The sequence below is a fragment of the Neofelis nebulosa genome, chromosome 12 (genome assembly GCF_028018385.1).
Source record: "Neofelis nebulosa isolate mNeoNeb1 chromosome 12, mNeoNeb1.pri, whole genome shotgun sequence".
NCBI lineage: Eukaryota > Metazoa > Chordata > Mammalia > Carnivora > Felidae > Neofelis > Neofelis nebulosa.
In genome coordinates, this window is record NC_080793.1 from 30369047 (window position 1) to 30394689 (window position 25643).

At 32.7% G+C, this 25643-nt stretch overlaps 1 pseudogene; it reads right to left on the minus strand.

Moving 5' to 3' along the window:
- Positions 1–25138, minus strand: part of LOC131490749 (large ribosomal subunit protein P1-like) — a 47159-nt pseudogene extending 22021 nt beyond the window's left edge.
- Between the last annotated feature and the right edge of the window lie 505 nt (positions 25139–25643).

Genomic DNA, 25643 nt, shown 5'->3' on the forward strand with positions numbered 1-25643 from the left:
TAATTGCCAAGAAATTTTAAAATCTAATAAAAGAATCCATGAATCCAAAAAGTGAAGACAAGTCAAAGTAAGATCAATATCAAAGGCAGACACACACACACACACACACACACACACCCATAAACACAAACACACCAAGACAAATAATATTCAGATAGCTCAAAATCAAGATAAAAGGAAAGATACATCAAATGCAAAAAATAAAAAAATAAAAATAATAATGATAGATTTTTCATCAGAAGACTTACAGACCTGTTGGCAATGGAGTGATTTTCAAATACTGAGGAAAGTTACACAAAATTGTAATCTTGTATTGAATTTAAATATCTTTAACAATAGGAAACTATAAAGACTTTCAGACAAAAATTGAAAGATGAATTGCCTGCCAACATGCACTACAAGAAATGGTAAAGAATGTTTATACAGAAACTTTTATCAGAGGTCAACCTGGATCTACACAAAGAAATGTATAGTTCTGGAAATGGTAAAAAGGAAAGTAAATATAAAGGCATTTATCTTTATTTTTAATTCATAGAGATAATTGACTGCCTAAAACAAGAATAGTAGCAATAATTGTGGATTTTATATGATGTAAATTTAAATGTATGATAACAAAGAACTCAAAGGATGGGAAAATAAATTGGAACCACACTGCTCTAAAGTTCATATAATGTAGACAAAATGTATGGTACTTAAGGATCCCCTGTGATAAATTGAAGATATATATTATAAAACTGAGAGTAACGAATAATAGAGTTATTGAATCATTATGTTGTATACCTGAAATGAATGTAACATTATATGTCAACTACACTAAAAGAAAAAAAAAAAGATAAAAAACATACATTTAATGCAATTCAGGCAGAAAAAAGATAAAGAACAGATAGAAAAAATGAAAAGCAATTAGGAAGATGATATATTTATATCCAAACATATCAATAACTGTATTAATTGTAAATGATATGAACACCTTAATAAAAAGACAGTGATTGGAAGGTTGGTAATAAAAGCAAGATCCAGCAAGATTCAGATCAAGGACTATTATAAGAGACGAGGGGGGATATTGCATAAAGATAAAAGACTGTATTTAGCAGGGAAACACAATATGCTTAAATGTTTAATGTACTTAAGAATAGAACTTCAAATTTAATGAAGTAAAACCTGATGGAAACAAAAAAAGAACTAAACAAATTGACAGAGTTTAAGACATCAACCTTCATCTTTCAGTAACTGATACAGCAAATAGAAAATCTGTCAAGTTACAGAGCTCTGAACACTATCAACTAACTCAACCTAATTTACAATTTTAAGAACACTCCACCCAATATAGCAAATACATGTTCTTTAAAGAGTTTCTTTCTCTATAGTTAGTATCTTACATTAACATGGTATATTTGTCATACCTAAGAAACCAAATATGATACCTCATTATTAACTAAACTGCATGTTTGATTCAGATTTCACTAGATTTTCCATTCTTTCGAACTTTCTATTCCAGGATCCCATCCAAGATATTACATTGCATTTAGTTGTCATGTCTCCTTAGTCTCTCTAGTCTGTAACAATTTTCCCATCTTTTCTTGTTTTTCACTATCTTAGCAGCTTTGAGGAATACTTTTCAGATATTCCATAGAATATGTCTTACTTGGGTTTTTCTCTTATATTCCTCTTAATTATATTGAGATTATGGGTTTTTTAGGGGACAAAGATGAAGTACCCTTTTATCACATCAGGCTGGGGATACATGATATCAATATGACTTATTACTAATGATGTTAATCTGATTCATCTTGCCAGTTTTTGCTGCAGTAAGTTACATCTTTACCGTACTCTATTCTTTGGAAGCAAGTCATTAAGTGTTGCCTGCACTCAAGGGAGAGGGGAGATAATTAAGATTCACCTCCTGAAGTGGAATGTGTTTATATGAATCAACTTGGATTCTTTTTTAAGTAAAATAGGCCTCTCTCTTCTCCTCTATGTATTTAATCATTTGCTTACATTAGTATGGACTCATGGATATCTTTTTTTTTTTAGCTTTGGATTATAATCCAATACTGTGTATGGATTGTACATTAATATTAATAATTATTAGTAAAATATTAACAGTCACCACTTACTGAACAATCATTAATTTTGACTGAAGGGCATATCAAGTTTGCATCAAACCATGTCATTTGTCATTGCTTTCTAGTTAATTAAATAACTTGTTAGAGTGACTATTTTTAAACAGGAAGTCCTCATATAAACAATTTAATTTATCATCAGTCATTCTCCCACCCTTCTATTTCTGAAACCTTTCATCTGTTCTCATTTTTTTTTTTTTTTTTTTTATAATTTTTTTTCAACGTTTTTTTTTTAATTTATTTTTGGGACAGAGAGAGACAGAGCACGAACGGGGGAGGGGCAGAGAGAGAGGGAGACACAGAATCGGAAACAGGCTCCAGGCTCCGAGCCATCAGCCCAGAGCCTGACGCGGGGCTCGAACTCACGGACCGCGAGATCGTGACCTGGCTGAAGTCGGACGCTTAACCGACTGCGCCACCCAGGCGCCCCATCATCTGTTCTCATTTTCATTAGCCAGATGAATCTTTGGAGATGGGAATATTACCAAATATTAGTATGAATCTTGTTATTACTACAAATCATGGCAGGTATTTTTTTTTTTTGGTCACAAATAAAAAAGGGAACCAGTTTTCACTTATATGCTATATTTTTGTTTTCATTTTAACTGGGTTGTGAAAACATTATAAGGTAAATGAGACATGAAGATTATAACTTATTGATACATCTTGTTTCAGTTTCTGGGCAAAATAACGTATGCTTTTATTATGAAATAGCTGGTGTATATGCAGTCATTCTCTCTTATCTACAGCAGAGATTACTCATTAAATGTGTTTCAGCAAATACACTTATTTTAAACTCTTTTAATATTTATATGTTCCATATATTTGATGCTAGATTGCATTATACCTGAGGGACATGATTGTTACCAGCAAGTAGAAAATGTCCCTACCTGAATCCTGGAGAGGTGTAGTGGAAAGTGTTCCTTACAACATCATAGTACAACATTCATCTGTCCTATTAAATTATGCTAGAGTCTATGGAAGAGAAAAATAAAAAAAGTAACAACAAAACCCTGATGAAATAACTCAAACACTAAAGAGAATTATCTTAACTTCAAGTCTAAAGTGATTCAAATCCTCTACAAATATTGATAAAGATGCAATACCCCTACTTTTAAATTTTTATTTTTAAGAAAACCTGCATATATTTATGGTATACAACCTTAATTTGTTTTGATATACATATACAACCTTGATGTAATATGTATATTCATGTTGAAATGATTATTTCAGTCATGGTAATTAACATATAATCTCACATACTTACCATTACTTTTTGTGTGGTGAGAGCACCTGAAATCTCTCTTGGTAAATTTCCAGTATTTAATACAGTGTTATTAACTACAATCATATCTGTATATTAAATCTCTAGTTTTATTCATCCAGTATAACTGCAATTTTGCAGTCTTTGATCAACATTTTCCCATTTCTCCTACCTCCTCACTCCTGGTAACCATGTTTCTACTCACTGTTTCTATGTCTTCAGCTTTTTAAGATTTCATGTGTAAGTGAGATCATTCTTTTTTTTTTTTCTTTCTGCCTATTTCACTTAGGACAATGTCCTCCATGTCAGTCCATGTTGTTGCAAACGGCAAGATCGTTTTTAGAATCTGATTTTATATCTAGATATCTATGTCTGTCTATCTATCTACCTAGCTCTATCACTATTTCTTTATCAATTCTTCCATTGAACATTTAGGTTGTTTTCATATCTTGGCTGTTGTGAATAATGCTGCAATGAACACGGAGTGCCAGTATCTCTTTGAGATACAGTCCACTTCCTTTGGGTGTGCATCCAGAAAAGGGATTGCTGGATCATATGGTAGTTCTATTTTTCGAGTTTTGAAGATTCTCCATGATGTCTTCTGTAATGGCTGTACCAATTTATATTTACACTAAAGGTGTACAAGAATTACTTTTCTCCAAATCCTTGCCAATATTTATCTTTTATTATTTTTTTTAAATAGTAGCTTACCTAGTAGGTGTAAGATAATGTTTCATTGTCTTTGTTTGACTTGCATTTCCCTGATGATTAATGATGTTGGAGCACCCTTTTGTATACCTATTGACCATTTTTATATCTTTGGAAAATGCCTATTTTAGGTCTTTTGCCTGTTTTTTTTTTCTTTGCCTGTTTTTAATTAGTTCTTTTTTTATTATTTGTGAGTTCCTTATCTCTTTTATATATTAATCTCTTACAGATGTATAGTTTGCAGATATTTTCTCACATTCTGTAAGTTGTCTTTTCATTATGTTGACTGTTGTGCAGAATTTTTTTTTTAGTTTGACCTGGTCTCGGCTGTTTAATTTTCTTTTGCTGCCTACACTTTTGATGTTAAATCCAAAAAATCTTTGCTATGACCAGTGTCAAAGAGACTTTTCCTCTATGTTTTCTCACAGAATTTTATGGTTTCAGGTCTTATGTCTAAGCCTCTAATCCATTTTTAGTTTACTTTTGTGTATGGTAAAAGATAAGGGTCCAATTTCATTCTTTTGCATGTGAGTGTTCAGTCTTCCCATCACTATTTAAAAGAGATGATCTTGTCTCCATTGTGATTCTTAGCATCTTTATCAAAAATTAGTTGATTGTGTATGCTTGGACTTGTTTCTGGATTTTTTTTTTTGGGGGGGGGTCTGTTCTTAGGCCAGTACCATCTTCTTGTGATTATTATAACTTGGTAATATATTTTGAAATCAAGTAATATGGTATTTCCAACTCTAAAGTTCTTTCTCAGGATTGTTTTGGCCATGTTTGGAGTACTCTGAATTTTATTGTGAGTGAATAAAATAGCAACTTTATCATAAAATGGAAAACAAATGCAAGTATTTAGAATTTCATTCACTGATGAGAACTATCAGAACTACTGCCAAGTAATTTGTCACTACTCCTTCATGATCATTTTATTTGTACTAGACATCAGGTATATAAAAATATGGTATTGTCTTACCCTAGAAAGATACATTTCAGATATGTATACATTAATATGAATTACAAATTTATTCTTAAATTTGTTTTTCATTTAATTCTCATGGGATAAAATTCTAATGTGTAAAATTATTTAGGGACTTAATATTTCTTGTATTTCTACCCAGTATAGAACTTTTGCTACAGATCATTATTAACTTATTGCCTCATAAACCCACATACTTTCCCTGATCGATTTTACTACATTATGATCGAGACTACCACAGTGATCTGCACTAAATTACCTGTATCCGAAGTCTGTCTGATCCAAATGCAGAAATTTAGTCTGGCGTATGGATAATTTTTCAAGCCTATAGGACCTCATTGTATGTATTTGATGCACCAACTTTGTCTCACTTTTCCACGATGATTTTATTTTTGTTGGTTTTTTGTATTAAATTTTATGCCTGGAATATGTTGAATATAATATAACAGCACCTTAATTTTTCTCTTTTTTGCATCTAGATGAATTACAAATCATAAAGTAAAATTAACATCACCTGAAATTTTAGAAATTTTAGAAATTTTAGAAATCTCTAAAGTGACTATAAGTTTTGGTTGTATCCATTTCAGTAATAGATCTGTTGTTAACACTTTATGACATTGGAGCAAATGGAAGAGCCTGAAGCAGACTAGTTAGAGGAAGGTAGTGAAATTCACTTCTAAATGTAAATTGTTTATTAGCATCAGATTAAATAGAATTGTTACATACCAGTGAAAAGGTACTAAACAGACATATATGTGTTTACCTGTGTATCATCATAGTCATAAACCAAGCCTAAAAAAGGTCTGGAGATGGCACAAGAAGGGAGTTGTGAATTTTATATAAAAAGTCCGAGTAAATATCTTCCTGTTTTGTATTTGGCAACAACGAAAGAAGGAAAAAAATCAGCATCAAAAACAAAGCTTGCCAGGCAGGCAAAGGAACAGATCCTTTTGCCAGCAAAAGGAACAGATCCACAGCTATAAAAATTCCTCATGTCAGGGGCTAGGGTTTTACTTAATATACTAGAATGTGCCTAAACAGAATTGACCTAATAGTGCTATACTTTCTTCATGTAATATGGGATTGTCCATTTTATTTTAAAATTTTGATTAAAATATTAAATCAGTTGTTAGTTACTTTGTGTGGAAATTCTGAACACCTTTTGTAAAAAAAATAAATAAATAAATAACTGTTTTTGGGTCACCTGCATGGCTCAGGTTGTTAAGTGTCTGACTCTTGATTTCAGCTCAGGTCATGATCTCAGATCTTAAGATCTCAGATCTCAGGTCCTGAGATCAAGCCCTGTGCCTGGCTCTGCACTGGGGGTGGAGCCTGCTTAAGACTGTATTTTCCCCTCTGCCCCTTCTGCCCCTCCCAAGCTCATATGTGGGCATTCTCTCTCTCTCTCAAAAAAAAAAAAAAAGTAAGAATAATAATAACTGTTTGGAAAACTTCTGTTGATATTTGTCTAGTTGCCCTATTGCTAAATGTTTATCCCTAGAATATCCAAGATCTTGTTTTTATGATTGTGTTTACATTGGTAAAAGGTAGATGGACAAAAAAGTATAATTTTCATTTTAATTTGCGAGGTTATTATCATCACTTATAATAATCATTATAATCAGGTTCTTTATAATCAGGTTCCTCAAAACAGGCTGGTTTAAGTTTTCAACAAATTTTGTAGTCGTGTCTGATGAGATTATATATGGGATATCTTAAAAGTATCACTGCAGTTTCTTTGCTTTAAAAATTTCAAAAATACAAATGTACAAGTATATTTTTAAGGTTATTAAATTTATTTTATACTTATTTACTTCCAGTGTTGAGTAATGATTTTTAAATGAACAGACTTTATTATTTTGAGCAGTTTTAAGTTTACAGGAAAATTGAACAGACCATTTACCATTTACCACTTTCCCCTATTTTTCCCTGTTGTTAACATTATTATATTAATGTTATACTCTTGTTACAATTGGTGAGATAATCTTTTGAATTACTGGTTTATAGTTACATTAGGATTATTCTTTTGTGTTGTGTATTCAGTGGGTTTTGACAAATGTTTGATGACATGTATCCACTATTACCAACATACAGAAAATTTTTACTGCACTAAAAATACCCTGTGAATTCCATCTATTCATTTCTCCTTCCCTCCCCACACATCCTGACAACCAATGATATTTTCATTGTCTCCAGAGTTTTCCTTTTCCAAATATCATATAGTTGAAATCCTAAAGTATAGTGCCTTTTCAGATTTTTTTTTCCATTCAATAATATGCGATTAAGATTCTTCAATGTCTTTTCTGGTCCTGATACCTCATTTCTTTTTACTGATGAATAATATTCCATTATGTAGAATACCACAGTTTGCTAATCCATTTACTTATTTAAGTTTTTATTTAAATTCCAGTTAGTTAATATGCAGTGTAATATTAATTTCAGGTGTGCACCTGACACTTCCATACAGTACCCAGAGTGTGATTCGACACTTCCATACAGTACCCAGAGCTCATCACAAGTGCACTCCTTAATCCCCATCACCTATTTAACCCACATCCCTACCCAGATAACCATCAGTATATTCTCTGTAGTTGTGTCTGGTTTTGTTGTTGTTCTTGTTTTGCTTCCTTCTCTCTTGTTTTTCCTTTGCTAACTTATTTTGTTTCTTAAAGTCCACATATGAGTGAAATCATATGATATTAATCTTTCTCTGACTTACTCCACTTAGCATACTACTCTCTGGCTCCATCCATGTCATCGCAAATGGCAAGATTTCATTCTTTTTTGTGACTGTAATATTCTAGTATGTATGTTTGTATGTGTGTGTACACACACACACATAACTTTTACTTATTGAAGAACATTTTGGTCACTTCCAAGTCTGGGAAATTATATATAAAACCACTATAAACATTTGTGTGCAGGGTTTTGTGCAAACATAAGCTTTCAGCTCATTTGGGTAAATACCAAGGAGCATGATTATTGGCTCCTATGGTAAGAGAATGTTTCGTTTTGTAACAAACGACCGAACTTCCTTCCCAAGTGACTCTACCATTCTCAATTCAATGAATGAGAATTCTGGTTTCTCCATATCTTTTCTGGCATTTAGTGTTGCTAGTGTTTTGGATCCTTGCTATTTCACTTGATGTTACTGGTGTCTCATTGTTTTAGTCTGTGTTTCCCTAATGGCATATAGTATTGGCCATCTTTTCTCATGCTACTTTGGAGAATTGTGTTTTTAGATCTGTTGCCCATTTGTTGATTGCATTGTTTACTTTTTATTGATGACTTTAAGAGTTTGTATATTTTGGATAATAGTTGTTTGTTACACATAGCTTTTGAAAATATATTCCCTTAGTCTGTGACTTATCTGTTCATTCTATTTACAGTATTTTTGTCAGATCAGAAGTTTTTAATTATAATGAAGTCCAGTTTATCATTTTTTCATATAACTTACTTTTGCCATTTTACTTAAGAAGTCATAGACAAACCCAAGGTCACCAAGATTTTTTTCTTGAGTTATCTTTGAGTTTTCTTAGAAAGAAAAATGAATTTTAATTGTAATACACAGGAATGTATTGCAGATTGAAAAAATGAATCAGGGTGAGAAAAGAGAAGCATATGTCAAATTTTAAGATCCAGATCAATCTCATAAGTGGATTTTGACAAGAGGAATCCACTCCATACTTGTATCACTAACCTCACAATTCTAATCCTTAGGGTGAAAATATCTGTCTGGACAAACTTAGATGACATTTCTATTGTTCCACTAATAAATAACATTTTATCTTGATGGATAATTTCAAAATTGGAGTAAAAAATGGGTAAGAGTCAATTCCCTAACAGCTAAGTCAGAAAAAAGATATGGGAAACCAGAGTATTTAACACAAAGGAAAAATCACAACCCCCCCCAAAATAGTAGTGTTTTAGCTTATAATAACATAACAGATAGTTCTTCAGAGACATTTTTGTTCTTACTTTCCATTCATTACCTTGGAAGATCTAAGATATATATTCCCTTTTTATTTTTTTTCTTCACGTATGTCATTTGTGGAATTTGGACAAGCAATCCAAAAATTTATGTTCAGTGATTTTTACAAAATATAATCAAGGACATTTTTGTGGAGTGCCAATTATATTTATTTATTTGATAAGTTCTTAGGGTGAATAAATCCAGGAATAGAACATAATTATTAAAGGTAGTGCCGTTTTCCTAATTAAGTATTCTATTCGAAGGCAAGTCCCTAATAACTAGCTATTAAAATGGACTTTCTATCTGTTAGATAGATAATGGTTAAAACTGAATTTGATTCATTGATTTGATGCTGTATGTATGCTCAGTGGGGTTTATGGATTGCTATCATTCATCCATCAAGAATTCTAAAACTAAGTGCTGTCTTCATATCAGTCATGGGTGAATATGGTGCTGGCCTGTTTAATTGACTGGAAAACACTTAATGCACCAAGATTAATAGAAATGGAACTTAGACTCTAAATCCTATTTCTCAGTAGTAATTCAGTTACTATTACTCTGGGAAAAATTTCTAGGTAAAAATTTAGAAACCATAAGAATATCAATTAAAAATAGATGCTTCCCTCAGAAACAAATAAAAAAAGAAGCATCCTTTAAGTATAGCCAAACCATGCTAGAAAATTAATTTCCCTTTAATGCTACATGTTATGTTCAGTTACCGTGTCTTTTTATATAATGAAAGTCCCTTGAACTACTATATTCCATTGTCAAATATTGTATACCTTTGGGATTTTTTTCCACCGCTTCATCATTTGATGAACAAATGGATGACATTCATTCCTTTAATGCATTTTTATTTACACTTAAAATGTTCCAAGTACCCTTTTAGGTATGAAAGTTACAAAGATAAATAAACATAATTCCTTCTATCAGTAAGCATTCTGCTGGAAAAGAGAAGACATATAAGATTATGGAAATGTGAAATTTCCACATAACAGTCTAGACATATGATCAAATCAAACAAAAATGGTGTGAATCTTCATCTTTACTGAAACTGGGGAATGGCCTCAAACCAACATAAACATTAAGGTAATTCTAGTAGTAAACCAAAAGATAGAAAAGGCTTGAAATAAATAATGGAAGGATGACTCACAATTCTGATTCCCAAGAAATTGGCAGGTAAATCTTCCTCCTATGCTATAAATTACATAGGCCAAAAAATGTATCTCATTTATTATTAGGATCTTTCCTCTGGCAGTTCATTTAAACCTGTAGGGGCAAGTCTTTCCTTGCCTTTTCCTAGTTTCTAGTGGTTTGCCTGCAACCTTCGGCATTTATACCTCAGTTGCAACATCTCAGTCTTTGCATCCATTGTCTCCTGGCATCATCCCTGCCTGTGTCTGTTTCACATACTGTTTCCCTCTAAGAATGCCAATCATAATGAATTAGGGACCACCCTAATGACTTCATCTTAACTTGATTACATCTGCAAAGAGTATGTCCAGGAGGTCACTTTCACAGATACAAGAGTTAAGACATCAACATATATTTCTGAAAAACACAATTGAACCCAAAACAGTGAGTTCTCATCTTTGTTACAGACTTTTTCTGGAAGTGGCCTTTCCCTAACGATAGATAAGAGTGAATCTGTCATTTGAAGTTGAGACTACTGTGTATACCATTACATGCCCTCCTCAACAGGAAAGAATCATAACACTTATTTTAAGAAAATGTGCAACAAATTTTTTAAAACATAAAAAGAAGGTACAAATTAATAATGGTGATGGCAGACAGAGAAATATAATAAAAGAAAAGAAAAATATTGGAAAGGATAAATTAATGAAAATCTGGCTTGTGTGCTTAATTTAAAAAATAGAGGAAAGCATTAAGGTTGGTATTGAAAATGGGTTTATCCACAGACATAAAAAAATAATAGATTTTTAAGAGAATATTATCTGTAAACTTTAAGATTTTTAAGTTTTTTTTTTAATATTTATTTTTGAGAGAGAGAGTGAGAGAGCGTGAGTTGGTGAGGAGCAGGGAGACACAGAATCCAAAGTGTGTTCCAGGCTTCGAGCTGTCAGCATAGGGCCTGACACGGGGCTTGAACTCATGAGCTGTGAGATCATGACCTGAGCCGAAGTCAGATACTTAACCAACTTAACCACCCAGGTGCCCCAAGATATTTTTTAATCTGAAGGAAATAGATTTCTTCATGTTAAGTAAACTACCAATATTGATAAAAGAAGGACAAAGGACTTGATAAATTAATTATCATAGAAGAAATTGTGAAAATCATTGGAAGTTTATTCTCTTTTTTTTAAGGTTTATTTATTTATTTTTGAGAGAGAGAGAGAGAGAGAGAGAGAGAGAGAGAGAGAGAGAGAGAGAAAGAGAGAAGAGAAGAGAACAAGCAGGAGGGGCCAGAGAGAGAGGAAGAGAGACAATCCCAAAGCAGGCTCCCCTCCTCACTGTCAGCATGGAGCCTGATTTGGGACTGAAACTCACAAACCATGAGATCATGACCTAAACTGAAACCAAAAGTTAAATGCTTAACCGATTAAGCCTCCCAGGCACCCCTGGAAATTTATTCTTAAAAAGCACCCTGACTACATGATTTTAAATAGGTTCCACCTAACTGTTAAATAGTAGTTAAATCCAATATAATTGAAAATACTCGAGACTATAAAAAACATGAAATCTCTTTAATTTATTAACCAGGATATGTTTAAAATAATGTAATAATGTAAATCAGTAAAATAAAACCACTACTTATGATTATGGATACAAAATAAAATAAAAGGAAATGGAATCATTCAATTTATCAATAGATTGTCAGGATTTATTCCAAGGCCTAAAGGGCAAATTAACATTAAGAAATTTAATGTATTAATAAATTATACAAAGAAAAAAGCATTGTCTTTTTTTTTCTTTCCAAGTTTTTGTTTAAATTCCAGCTAGTTAACATGCTGTTTTATATTCTTTTTAAGTATAAAATTTAGTGATTCATCACTTGCATGCAACACCCAGTGTTCATCCCAAGTGTACTCCTTACGCCCCATCACCTATTTAACCATTCCCCCCACCAACTTCCCCTCCTATAACCAGCAGTTTGTTCTCTCTAGTTAGGAGACTGTTTCTTGGTTTTCTTCTTTCTCCCCTCTATGTTCATTTGTTTTGTTTCTTAAAGTCCACATATGAGTGAAATCATATGGTATTTATCTTTCTCTGACTGACTTATTTCACTTAGCATAATGCTCTCTAGCTCCATCTAAGTCATTGCAAATGGCAAGATTTCCTTCTTTTTATGGTTGAGTAATATTCCATTATATATATATGTATGTGTGTATATACACATACATGCACACACACTACTTCTTCGTTATCCATTCATCAATCAATGGACATTTGGGCTCTTTCCATAATTTGGCTGTTTTTGATAATGCTGCTATAAACATCAAGTTGCATATATCCCTTTGAATTAGTATTTTTGTATTTGGATAAATATCTAGTAGTGCAATTGCTGGATCATAGGGTAGTTCTATTTTTAACTTTTTGAGGAACTTCCATGCTGCTTTCCACAGTGGCTGTACCAGGTTGCATTTCCACCAACAGTGTAAGAATGTTCTTCTTTGTCCACAACCTCACCAATACCTGTAATTTCCTGTAAAAACGTGGTCTTATCAAAGATGCTATAGAAAAGTTGATAATATTCAGCCAAGGTCACTCATTAAAAATCCAAACAAATTTTGACATTTGAATGCTTCACAATAATTTCTCCACAGTGATAGCTGCTTAGAGTACTCCTGCAGGCACTCAGCTTTGCATTTTGTTGTGCTAGATATATGCTCACTTTTCACTGAGGCATGAGTAGAATCAAGATCTATTCTTCACTGTGATTGTTAGTATAGACTTAGATTGATGGGAATGACACTAGATTAGTAAGATTTACTTAATCTCTGATGTAAACTGACTAGTGTAAAAACATTTATCAGGTTCACCTCTAGAATTTCATAGATTTGGTAATAATAATAATGGAATTTTCGTGGATATATTCTATGAATATATTATTATATATTCCATGGATATATTTTTTCCATAGTTTTATAAAATCGGTGGGGCAAGATTAGCCCTTAGACTTGGAGTTTGAGATGAAACAGTGGAACAATTGGCCTTTTTTTTTTTTTTTTAGAGAGAGACAAAGAATACATGAGCAGGGGAAAGGGGAAAAGGGGAGAGCTAAAGAGAGAGAGCAAGAGATGAAGAGAGAGATGATCATCATGGAGCCCAGTGCAGGGCCTAATCCCATTACCCCAGGATCATGACCTGAGCCAAAATCAAGAGTCAGATGCTCAACTGACTAAGCCACCCAGGCACCACAGCAATTGGCTCTTTGGTGGCAAAATTATCTCAGAATTTTTATCTGCATCTTAATTTTATTGTGCGCACCAAAATTATTCTTTGGCATGGATTAAAGAATAATTGATATTCAGGGATATCAAGAAAAAATGCTGATTTAGATATTCCCCCATTTGAGTGAGGTACCAAGTGTTGCAGCCAAGACAAAGGCAGATTTTTGCTGAATTCTGATGTCAAAACCAACGTTTGGGCATTCATATACTGAAAACTCAGGCTTATGTTCATGTTTCATTTTATTGTGTCTGTGTAAATGTGGTGGAAAACACATCCTCAGTCATGTGATAAACACTTGTACTGATTTTCAACTTAAAGCTCATCTCTGTTGAAAGGTAAGCTTTGCTTCTCATGCAGACTTCTTTCATCTTCAGAGAGTTAATCACCCACAACTAATTATTTAATACTAACATTGTTCTTAGGTCTGTTTTTACATATAGTACTCTGCGTGGTAATACTTCATGTATATATTTATCTTTCTTTTCAGACTGTGAGTTCATTAAGATAAAAACAAATGGACTGCATGAGTTCAATACATTATGAGGAAAACCACACGTTAATAAGATTTGAATCAAAGTGGGCTGGTCAATTCATGTTATACAGAGACATTTCAAATAATGGACAGACTCCTGTAGCAGAAATAAAACAAAATATGCCACGAGATCATGAGATTTGTAAATAAAATATGAAAATTCTCTAACATGACAGAACAATGGAAAAGGACAGAAAATTCTATTTTGTAACTTTAAGGAAACAAAATACTTAATCATTTGTCATAGGTGAAATGAATTCTTAACTCAATCTACCTTGCAATTTTCTGACAGAAAGGAGTGCTGGCCATCATATCATCTAGGAATTCCCCCATGTGCTTTAGTCTGTCAGCTGAAAAAGATTCAATTGATTATGACAGATGGGCATGAAGTCTGTCACAGTTCTGGTGGATCAAGGAGGGAGAAGCTTGATAAATGCTGAGAGACAGATTATGTCTTGATTATTTTCGCAGAGTCAATCATCTGTGTACTGTGTACTTATTATAATCTAAGAAAATTATTATTGCCCACTAATTGGCATACATTGTACTTCATTTTTTGACTTAAAATGTCAATGATAATTTTATGCCTGGAATGATTACATGTAGCAACAGAGAAACACACCTAACAAAATCATCAACTTTATAGTCTTCACTTTTAAGACCTATTGATATTCCAAGATTTATCTCTACCATATGAAATAAATAATTAGGTATATCTTAAATATGGAAATATGAAAAATATATGACTTGATTATGACCATGTCCAGTCAACATTCTCTTAATATTTTATGCTAACCTAATAGCACAATATTAATTATTTCCATAAAACTCTCATTTAAAAAAAAACACTTGGAAATCTTATATAATCTTTATGATTTGTAAGTTAACTTTTTGAGCTCCAATGCTTAAATTATACGCGAATAAGTCAGATAAGAGAAAATGCAATTTTTTATTTATATTTTTTTTCCAATGTATACAATATATCAGGCTGGTATTCTTCAGGCAAGCAAAACAGGAAGGAGCTTTACATGAGAGGAAGCCTTATTTTTATACACTTCAGTTTTAATTATTATTACAACTTGAGAAATGTATTCCTTTCTATAGAATCCCTGTTTTTCAAATGATGTTCTTTTTAGGTTCCTCATCATATCCAATAGTTAAAAGGGGGAATCCTTTTTAAATGTTTTCTTAACTTTGCATGCTATGCCTATCCAGAGTCAGTTGCTCTCACATCCCTCCCTTGCCCATCCCTGTTCTGTTTGGCACAGTGGAGGCCCTGATATTAGGTTTCTTTGGCTGCAGTTTCAGCCGGCTTTCAGCTTGTTTTGAGTTAATGAGAGGCACTAGTGGGAGATAACAGAGTGATGTTCTTCCGAAAATTAAAAATAGAACTACCATATGATCCAGATATTCTACTCTGGATTTTGGATGAATATCCAAAGGAAACAAAACACTAATTCAAAAAGGTATCTACAACCCCATTTATTGCAGCATTATTTACAATAGCCAAGACATGGAGACAATTTAAGTGTTCACTGATGGATAAGTGGATAAAGAAAATATAGATTAAAAAAATAAAAATGCAAACACACACACTCACACACACATATATGTCCATCTCCCTCATCAACTTTTCCAGCATTGGTTCCAGCTCCCAAGTGACAGGCCATGGTTACAACTTTTGAAGGTTGATCCCAATCTTCCCTTTTTTCTTAGCAGCTTAGGGGTTGTAGTATTCTGCTACTGCTAATCTCTGGGTATCCTTAGTTTCTTCTCTTGTCTTTTTAGCTTTTCCGTCACCTACGTAGCTAGTTCTCTATTAAGCTACCCAAATGGATTCTGAATGACATATACTCCAACTTAACAAAATTAGTAGCTTCCTTTTGTGTCATGTTGAATATACTTTAAGGGTATACAGTGGCTATGACCCAGTACTGGAATCAATTATGAATTCATGTCATGGATGAGGACATGATATGTTAACTATCCACATGCCATATAACTGCTTTACTAGCCACTTCTGAATTATACCTTGCTAAGTTTGCCATCACAATATTTCTTATCATTTATAATCTTAGAATTAGTCTTTTTCCCCAAGGACCGCATATGTTTTGAAAATAATCTTTATTATAAAACTATTTAAAACTTAAGGCCTTCATTGCCTTAAGACCACCTATTCTTAAGCTCATAAAATCTGGTTTCCATTTTTTGGCAAGTGTTGGAAATGAGATGAGAACCTAAGTGTCCTGTTGCTACGATAACACAAAACAACAAACTTAGTACATTAAAACAGCTCAAATTTATTATCTTATAGCTCTGGAGATCATAAATTTCACTGGACTAAAAATCAAGGTGTATGAGAAGCTTTATTCTTCCTGGAGGCTCTGAAGAACCATGTATAAATCATATTTTTGAGCTCCTGGAAGTTGCCCCCCTCCTTGTTACTTGTGAGTCACTTCCATTTTCCAGGTCAGCCATTGCATCACTCTCACCTCTGCTCTGTCCTCACTTACCCTTCTCTGATTCTGATCCTCTTGTCTACTTACAGGGGACCTTTTGATTGCATTTAACCAACCTCGACAAATAGAATAATCTCTCAATTTCAAGATCTTTAACTTAATCACAACTGCAAACACTCTTTTACCAGATATAGTGACAAATTCACAGGTTTGAGGGATTAGTATTACATGGACTTTTTTGAGGGGCCATTATTCTATCCATCACAAATCCACATCTATTTAAATGTGTGTCACATGTGTTCAGCGTCTATGGAATACAGCCTTCCTATTATAATGTGTTACAGGACTCTGTTAACTCCTATTTGATTGAATGAGGGACATTCCATTTAAGGTGTTTGTTTTGTTTTTTTTAGTGTTATGAAAATTCAATTTTATTTTGAAGTAGATCAGCACATATTTATACATCATGGATGTACTTTAAGGTAAAAAAAAAATGCATTGTTAATTTATTTTGAATTGAAATGCCAGGAAATAGTCTTTGATAAAATTGTAACCACTGAAAGGTCAAAAAAGAAAGAATGTTAAGAGCTTTGTAGTTTGGATTAACATTAGAATCTCTGTTTTTCCCATTAATAATACAGAAAAAACATGTCTTTTAACTTCTTATCTAAAATACAACAGATTTTTACTGAAACTATTTTATAATTCATTTTCTTCTAAACTTACAAGGTCAGTTATAAGGGAAGGGATATTATAGTGATCATTAGAACCTTCTTTCTCTGGGAAAAGAACACTTTAGAAAAGCAATCTTATCATTCAAAGTTTTTATTTTAGAAAGAAAACCTAAGGTACATTACTTCAAACCAAATTGTAGATGTAGTGTCAGGTCACATTCATTCCCACTGGTGCAGGTACCTAGTCAAATCTACTAAAAACTGAGTACAAGAAGATAAATCTAGACATTAAATTCTACAATGTGAGCCTTTTATATCTTATTTACACTCTGTCTGATGCCTAATACAAAGAATATTAATAGAGTCCATGTAATTCTAGATGTTTTAATAAGCATCAATGGCTAAAAACGTCAAATGGAGATTTTTCTGTCGTTGTAGTACAATCTGGGCTTTAATTGTTCGTTTAAATGCTCCTTGCAGGTTATTTGATAATATAGTTATGTGTTTCCTTTACCTGATATATTTGAATTAAGCCCAGGTTGCTAATAAGCCTAGCTCTTTTTAAAAGGCAGAATACAATGTTTATTTGTTATTCACCTTACATTATACCTTAACAATAATTTTTAACTTACTGAAGTTATCAGCATGCTCACTGCATATGTTGTTGCCATGAAAGCTGCTTTCTGAAGCACATGAGGTCTTTGTACTGTATCACCAATATTGAAAATGTGTGTATTGACAGTAGGCTGGGGAAGTAAAAGGGCCACACTTACAGTGTTAAAAGCTATCAACATGTACTTTTATAGTGGGTAAACGTTTTTGAGAACGATCTTCTTTTCTAGAATACTTCAAAAATAAGAGTGGTAAGTGTTTTAAATAATTAAAGGCTACTTCAAAATGGGCGAGTGGATACTTGGGAATATTGAGAAAGAAGATTTATTTGATTCATGCTAACAATTACACGGAAAAAAAGATATCAGTAACAAAGATTTCTCATGAGAACATGAAGCCTGGGGCTGCTCGATATTCACACTAATTTGGGCAAATAAATTATGGCTGATAAAATTTATTCCCTGAGAATATATTTGCAACCACCTCTGGCAACCACTAGTTTGTTCTCTGTGTTTAAGAGTCTGTTTTCTTGTCCGTCTCTTTTTTTTCTTTTTTCATTTATTTTGTTTCTTAAATTCCACATATGAGTAAAATCATGTGATACTTGTCTTTCTCTGACTGACTTATTTCACTTGGCTTAGGCCTTTTAGACCCATCATGTTGTTAAAAATGGCAAGATTTCATTGTTTTTATGGCTGAGTAATATTCCATGGTATGTATTTATGTATGTATATGTATATATGTATGTATATGTATATATATGTGTATTATGTATGTATGTGTACTCACTAGTGTGAATAGTATATATACACATACATACATAAATACATATATAGATCACATCTTCTTTATCCATTCATCTATTGATAAACATGGGCTGCTTCCATAATTTGACTGTTGTAAGTAATGCTGCAGTAAACATAGCGGTGCATATATCTTTTCAAATTAGTGTTTTCATTTTTTTTTGGTTAAATACCCAGGAATGAAATTACTGCATTATATGGTAATTCTATTTTTTTTTTTGAGCAACCTCCATACTGTTTTCCACAGGGACAGTACCAATTTACATTCCCACCAACAATGCACAAGGGTTCCTTTTTCTCTACATCTTCACTAACATTTAGTATCTTGGTGTGGTTTTGATTTTAGCCATTTTTACAGGTGTAATGTGATACCTTATTGTGGTTTTAATTTGCATTTCACTTAAGATGAGTGATGTTGAGAATCTTTTCATGTGTCTGATGGCCATTTGTATCTTTCCTTTATACAAATGTCTTTTTGGGCCTTCTGCCCATATTTATTGAATTATGATGATGATGATGATGATGATGATGATATTAGTGTTGAGTTGTGTAGGGATCTTTATATATTTTAGATACTAAACTGTTACCAGAGTTATATCATTGGATATATCATTTGGAAATATCTTCTCCATTACAGTAGATTGTATTTTCCTTTGTTGATTATTTTCTTCACTATGCAAAGCTTTTTATTTTGGTGTAGTCCCAATAGGTTATTTTTGCTTTTGTTTCCCTTGCCATAGGAGACATATATAGAAAAAAGTTTTTGTGGCCTATGTCAAAGAAATTATTGTATATGTTTTCTTCCAAGAATTTTATGGTTTCAGGTCTCACATTTAGGTTTTGAATCCATTTTGAGTTTATTTTTGTGTATGGCATAAGAAAATGGTCCAGTTTTATTCTTTTTTTACTTTTACATGTAGCTGTCCAATTTTCCCAGTACTATTTATTAAATAGACTTTTTCCTATTGTATATTCTTGCTTCCTTTGTTGAAATTAATCGACCATTTGACCATAAAAACATGGGTTTATTTCTGGATTTTCTATTCTGTTCCATTGAACTATGTGTCTATTTTTGTGCCAGTAACATTCTATTTGGTTATTACAGCTTTGTAGTAGTATATCTAGAAGGTTGGGACTCTGATACTGGTTGTACTACTGTAGTAGTATATCTAGAAGGTTGGGACTCTGGGACACTTTTGTTCTTTGCTTTCAAGATTGTTTTGGCTATTCAGAGTCTTTTATGGTTCCATACAAATTTTGGGATTATTTGTTCTAGTTCTGTGAAAAATGTTTTTGGTATTTTGATAAGAATTGCATTAAGCCTGTAGATTGCTTTGGGTAGTATGAAATTTTAACAATATTTGTTCTTCACATCCATGAGCATGGAATATCTTTACATTTATATGTGTCAATTCATCAATGTTTTATATTTATTTATATTTATATTTATATTTATATATATTTAATGTTTCAATTCATCAATGTTTTATAGTTTGTGGAGTGCAGATCTTTCACCTCCTTGGTTGAGTTTATTCCTAAATGTTTTATTATTTTTTATGTAATTGTAAATAGGGTTGCCTTCTTAATTTCTGTTTCTGCTACTTCATTTTTAGTGGATAGAAATGCAACAGATTTCTGTATATTAATTTTGTATTCTGGTGCTTTACTGAATTAATCATTAGTTTTAGTAGTATCAGTTTTGGTGGAATTCCTTAGTGTTGTTGTTGTTGTTGTTGTTGTTGTTACTGCTCCTGTTTTGTATTATTTGCTTGATGTAGTTGAGAGATGGGGAAATTTCAAGGCAACAGGGTGCTTAAAATTGTTACTAAAGTCAAAAGAGCATTAACAGAGAAAGAGAATTAAATAAATGAAAGTAATAGAGCACAGGTGGCCGTCTGATCATTTGTAAAAACCTTGGAGAAGACATTTTTTCTTTTTAAAGGACTTGAAATGGGTGTTCAAGCTAATCTAGATGATAAGGACAGGGTGATTTTAATTAAGAGCTAAGTTACAAGTTTTGTGCCTTTTACATTTTTTTCTGCCAGTACTAAATTTATATTCAAGGGTAGGTATTTCATTTTTTATTACGAGTGATTTTACAATAACTGGTGTTAGGTATTTTTAATCAGATTATTTGTGGTTATTCTTCCTTTCACTAATCCATTGTTTTCCCTCTGTTATGTTCAGGGTATATAGTGATGAACCAAAAACATATGTGCCCTTATGTCATGGAGCTTATAGTCTAATGGGCAATACAAAAAATAATCAAGTAAATAACTATTGTGTACATCTATAAAGGAACATTAAATGTGATTTTATAGAGGGATATGGGAGAGGAATTACTTAAGAAAGGTTGCAAGTTCACATTTAAAAATGTCCTTCACATATTTGAAGGTGCAGATATGACTCCTGGGTATATGTGTTGTCATACAAAGAAACATTTCTGAAAGAATAAAGGGCATAATTTATTTTACTTCATTACCAAAATACTCCTTGGCTGGATCTATTTTTAATTTTGTTTTATAAGACACTTCTTACTTAATAATAACATGATTATGCAGTCAACACAGGTATGAATATTCTCATTTAATACTATAGACAAATGAGGCACAGAGCTTAATTATAGTTTGTTCAGGTCAAATTCCAGCCATATTTAAAACCTTGGCCTTTACCCTATGCAGTACAGGACCTTTCAGATCATGTGGTGATCTCTTTTTACTGGGTAGTTTTTGATTATCACTTGACAGTCTATCGGTATCAAATACCTGAAAATTTAATTTACTTGACATAAAATACAGAAATATATTGTAAAATAAAGATTGTTATATTTTTAAAAAACCCACCTGGATTGCTATTGTTAACTGCATCTTTAAAGCCAGCATAATACATTTTCAAAGTAAAAACAAATCTCTTCTTTGAGATTTTTCTCTCAATCTGAGAGGGAAAGATTTTCTTCTACCAGATCACTTTGATCATTTCAAGGGAGAGAAGCAGAAAAGAGAAGAGTAGGAAAATTGAAGAAAGAGAATGAGAAAGAATAAGGAAAGATGCAGAACTACTAGAATAGAAATGTAGGATAAAAGATAATGAACAGTACTCCTTCAAAGATGAAGGAACAGGGAAAATGGTTTTATTTTTATCTTTTTTATTTTTATTTTTTAAGTTTTTATTTTAATTCCAATTAGCTAACATACAATGATGTATTAATTTCAGGTGTATAGTATAGTAATATAACACTTCCATGCAATGCCCTGTGCTCATCACAGCAAGGGCACTCCCTAATCCCCATCACCTATTTCACCCATTCCCCAAACCACCTCCCCTCTGTTAACCATCAGTTTGTTCTCTAGAGTTAAGAGTAGGCTTCTTGGTTTGCCTCTCTCCCTCTCTCTTTAGGGAAAATGTCTTCCTTATTTAAAGGACAGTTAGGGGCACCTGGGTGGCTCAGTCGGCTAATTGTCCAACTCTTGATTTTGGCTTGGATCATGATCTCACGGCTCATGGGAATTCTGGAATTCTTAGAATTCTATCTCTGCCCTTCCCCCTGCTCTCTCTCTTTCTCACTCTCTCTCAAAAAAATAAACATTTAAGATAGATAGCATATTACTTATAAATAAGGCAAAAATGAGTGAGAACGTAAGAGTCATCTTATTTTTTTTTGAGAGAGAGAGCTCATACACACACCACACACACACACACACACACACACACACACACACACACACACACATGTGCACAAGCAGGGGAGGGATAGAGAGAGGGAGAGAGAGAGAATCTTAAGCAGGTTCATGCCCAGCCCAGAGCCCAATGCAGGACTCCATCTCACAATTGTGAGATCATGACCTGAGCCAAAGTCGAGAGTAAGACACTTAACCAACTGAGTCAGCCAGGTGCCCCAAGAGTCATCTTTCTTTAACTATAAACTACTCAATACTCAACTGTAGTAATATGTGGCAAAGTAGGGTAGTGTCAAAATATTTAATCTCTATCTTGACCTCTTTTTTCCTTATACTGCATGTCACATTCACAGATTTATTTCATCAGATTGATTTCATCAGATTGATTATCACATATTCTATCCTTCCCTATCCTCTCAATGGCCAGTGTTTATCAGTAAATATTCAGTAATAGACATAATCACTAAACTGTATTCAGCAATTAAAATAGGTACATATTCTGTGATTCCCTCATTTCAAAGTATTCATTTTATAATTTAGAGATTTCTGAAGATAAGATTTAAAAGATAATGCTTTTTATTAGGGGAGCAAAGCAAAATAAAACATGTCTAATGGAAGTAAAGATTATATTTTCTAAGTGTGTATTTTCATTTTCCTATTTTATTTTACATATTTTATATGAATAAGTATGTGTGTGTGTATATATATATATATATATATATATGAATTATGTTTATTTAGACTCCAGAGTACAAGAGCTCACACATTTTATAATAAAACCTACCATATTTTTTTCTTCTTATAATTGGTCCCAAGACTATATTTAGTATCAAGTGTGAAAGGATTAATATGGTAATTTATATTTTATTTCTTTTGCCACACAAGAGAAAACTAAATTGATTTTAATGTATTACTTATTATTTTGGTTAAATATCTGCAAGACTACATATTCACATGAATCTTAAATTAGGAGTATATTTAAAAGCATGAATTTTTGCTTTGAAATAAGTAAAATCATAAGAATTCTTCCTATAGGAATTCAGGTGAAAAAAAATTTTTTAAAGATTACATTTGTAGGGTGTTCAGAGAATGTATCTTTCAGAGAAAGCTTTCACTGGTACTATAATAGCTGGGTCAAGACATTTTGTATGGCAAAGAGTAGTTCTTGTTGCATCTGGGAGACTGACAACAGACTCTAGCTGATGTCAGATGAAAACAGAGCACATACAAGAAAAATTGAACAGTGTTACATCTTTGGGCTACTGATGCAGTTGGAAAAGAGATATTCCCTAGGAATAAAATGTTCAAACGAGATCTAAGTGGGAGAGACTCTGTGATGATAAATGAAATTGTATGGTTTCTTCATGGCCCATAAAATTGGATTTTATTTCATTCTAATTGGTTTTTGATTTAAAACTCCTAACACAAAGAAAAATCTTAAAAGGAGAAGAATCTTAAAAGAACAGTTTGAGTATCTTTATTATATGAGGTTTGACCTTAGTAGTTCCCTATTGAACTATGTAACCATTTTATCATTATTGGAGAACAGTATGTTGAATCTATAAGATGAACACATCATAGGAAGACATACAAATTACTTGCTCACCTGAGTCAGCTTCAGAATATTTACATAACCTCATCTATGGCTGATATAACTGCCAGAGAGCAAGTGTTTATTAACTGTCCCATGTCTCCTGTATTTTCAGTTTCTTATAGTTAACTATAAATGAGACACAATTAATAATGTTTGAAAATGTGTAATCTTCCAGTTAAAAGATAAAATGAAATACTATATACACTTTACTAGGTTCTGTAGATACTAGAAAATGGCAAGACTCTCAAAAGATTTATGATTGTGTATGACAAATGACATGATTTATCAGCTGAGGGAATTAAAGGTATGACATTTCCTCAGATGTTTTGTTCAATGCCAGGTATATAAAAAGGGAATTAATTCAGATAAAAGAATGAAGAAGAAAAGAAGAATTTAAAGGACTCTAAATTATTTCACAAGACACATGATGGAAGGCAGCATGGCATTTTAAAATAGCAAAGAGTGGGCTCACAGGGGAGTTAGGTATATCACTTCAGTATTTGAAAGCCTGTCATGAGCAAAGGGATTAATGTCTCTTTTAGATAAGTATTTCAAATATAGATTTGTGTGTAAGTGAAGGTAAGGTTTTGTGCCAGAAGGATCTAAGTATGTCTGCTACCTGAGATAATGAGTGCCCAGTCCCTATAGGTTTTAAAGCATTGGTTCAACGTACATTAAAGATGAATGCTTTGAAAGAAATTTAACAGTCGTGTAGGGAGTATTTATCTGGTGTTATTGGAATTAATTTGGCTTTTTTAATGAATTTGAGCAACTAAATGGTTCAAACATATAATCCTGGCATGGATGTGTGTGGATATGTATTTAGAAGTCAGTTACTGCATTTACTGTATTGGTTAGATCAATGGCAGTGTGTTCACAATGGCGATGTGAAGATCCAAACTTAACATGTATGTTGTCATTTCTAAAGGAAATAGGCTGAACAGAGTTTGAATCATGTTAAAAATCCAGGTATTTCTGACAAAAATCTTTCATATCCTTAATACTCAACTCTGAGTTAAAATCAAGAATGTTAAATATAATTTATTAGAAAAAAATAGTGGCTTTTTAAAGTCAGCCATCCCTAGGTTGAAGCTGCTTGCCTGTACCACTTAGATGGATTGTAAACAGGATTTAAGTGTGAAGATAAAGTTAAATGATTTTTCTAAAGGTCTTATTCAATATCCAACACATATTACAGGCTCATAAATGTTAGTTTCATTTTTTAAAATGAACATGTTTTCGGGTTCAGCAGAGAAAAGTAACAATTTTTATTAATAATCCCCAACAAGTTTGAATATGACTCATAAAATAATGAACTTACTTTCATCGTTACTTACTCCACTAAATTAACGGCAGTAAATAGGCACCCCCACTCCCATCCTGCCCCAAATCCACTCCCACATTTGGAGGCCAGTTTAAGCTTATGGAAGCAGAAGCCTTGTATAACTATCTTATCTCTACCCACTGAGTTATAACTAATGAATATGACTACATGGTTTCCGGCTAAGTCCCAGGTACATCCAACTGGAGACCATGTAAACCCTAACTTCAGGGTTATTCAATACTGAACTCTACCTGAAATAATGGTCTCTGTAGTTACTGTTGAAACCACCACTTCTTAAGCTGACGGCAAATTTGCCATCCTCCTGTCAAAACTCCCTTTAATTTCTAGAAGTCAGAAAAAATGGACAGAAACAAAGGAAGTCTTCAATACAGTGAATACAATGAACTCTTGTAACTGGTTCTGAGGGAAGGAAGCATAGAGATGTCCAAATAACATTGGTCGTTAGGACAACATTAACAATAGTCTCTCTTGCCATGAGTAAACATTT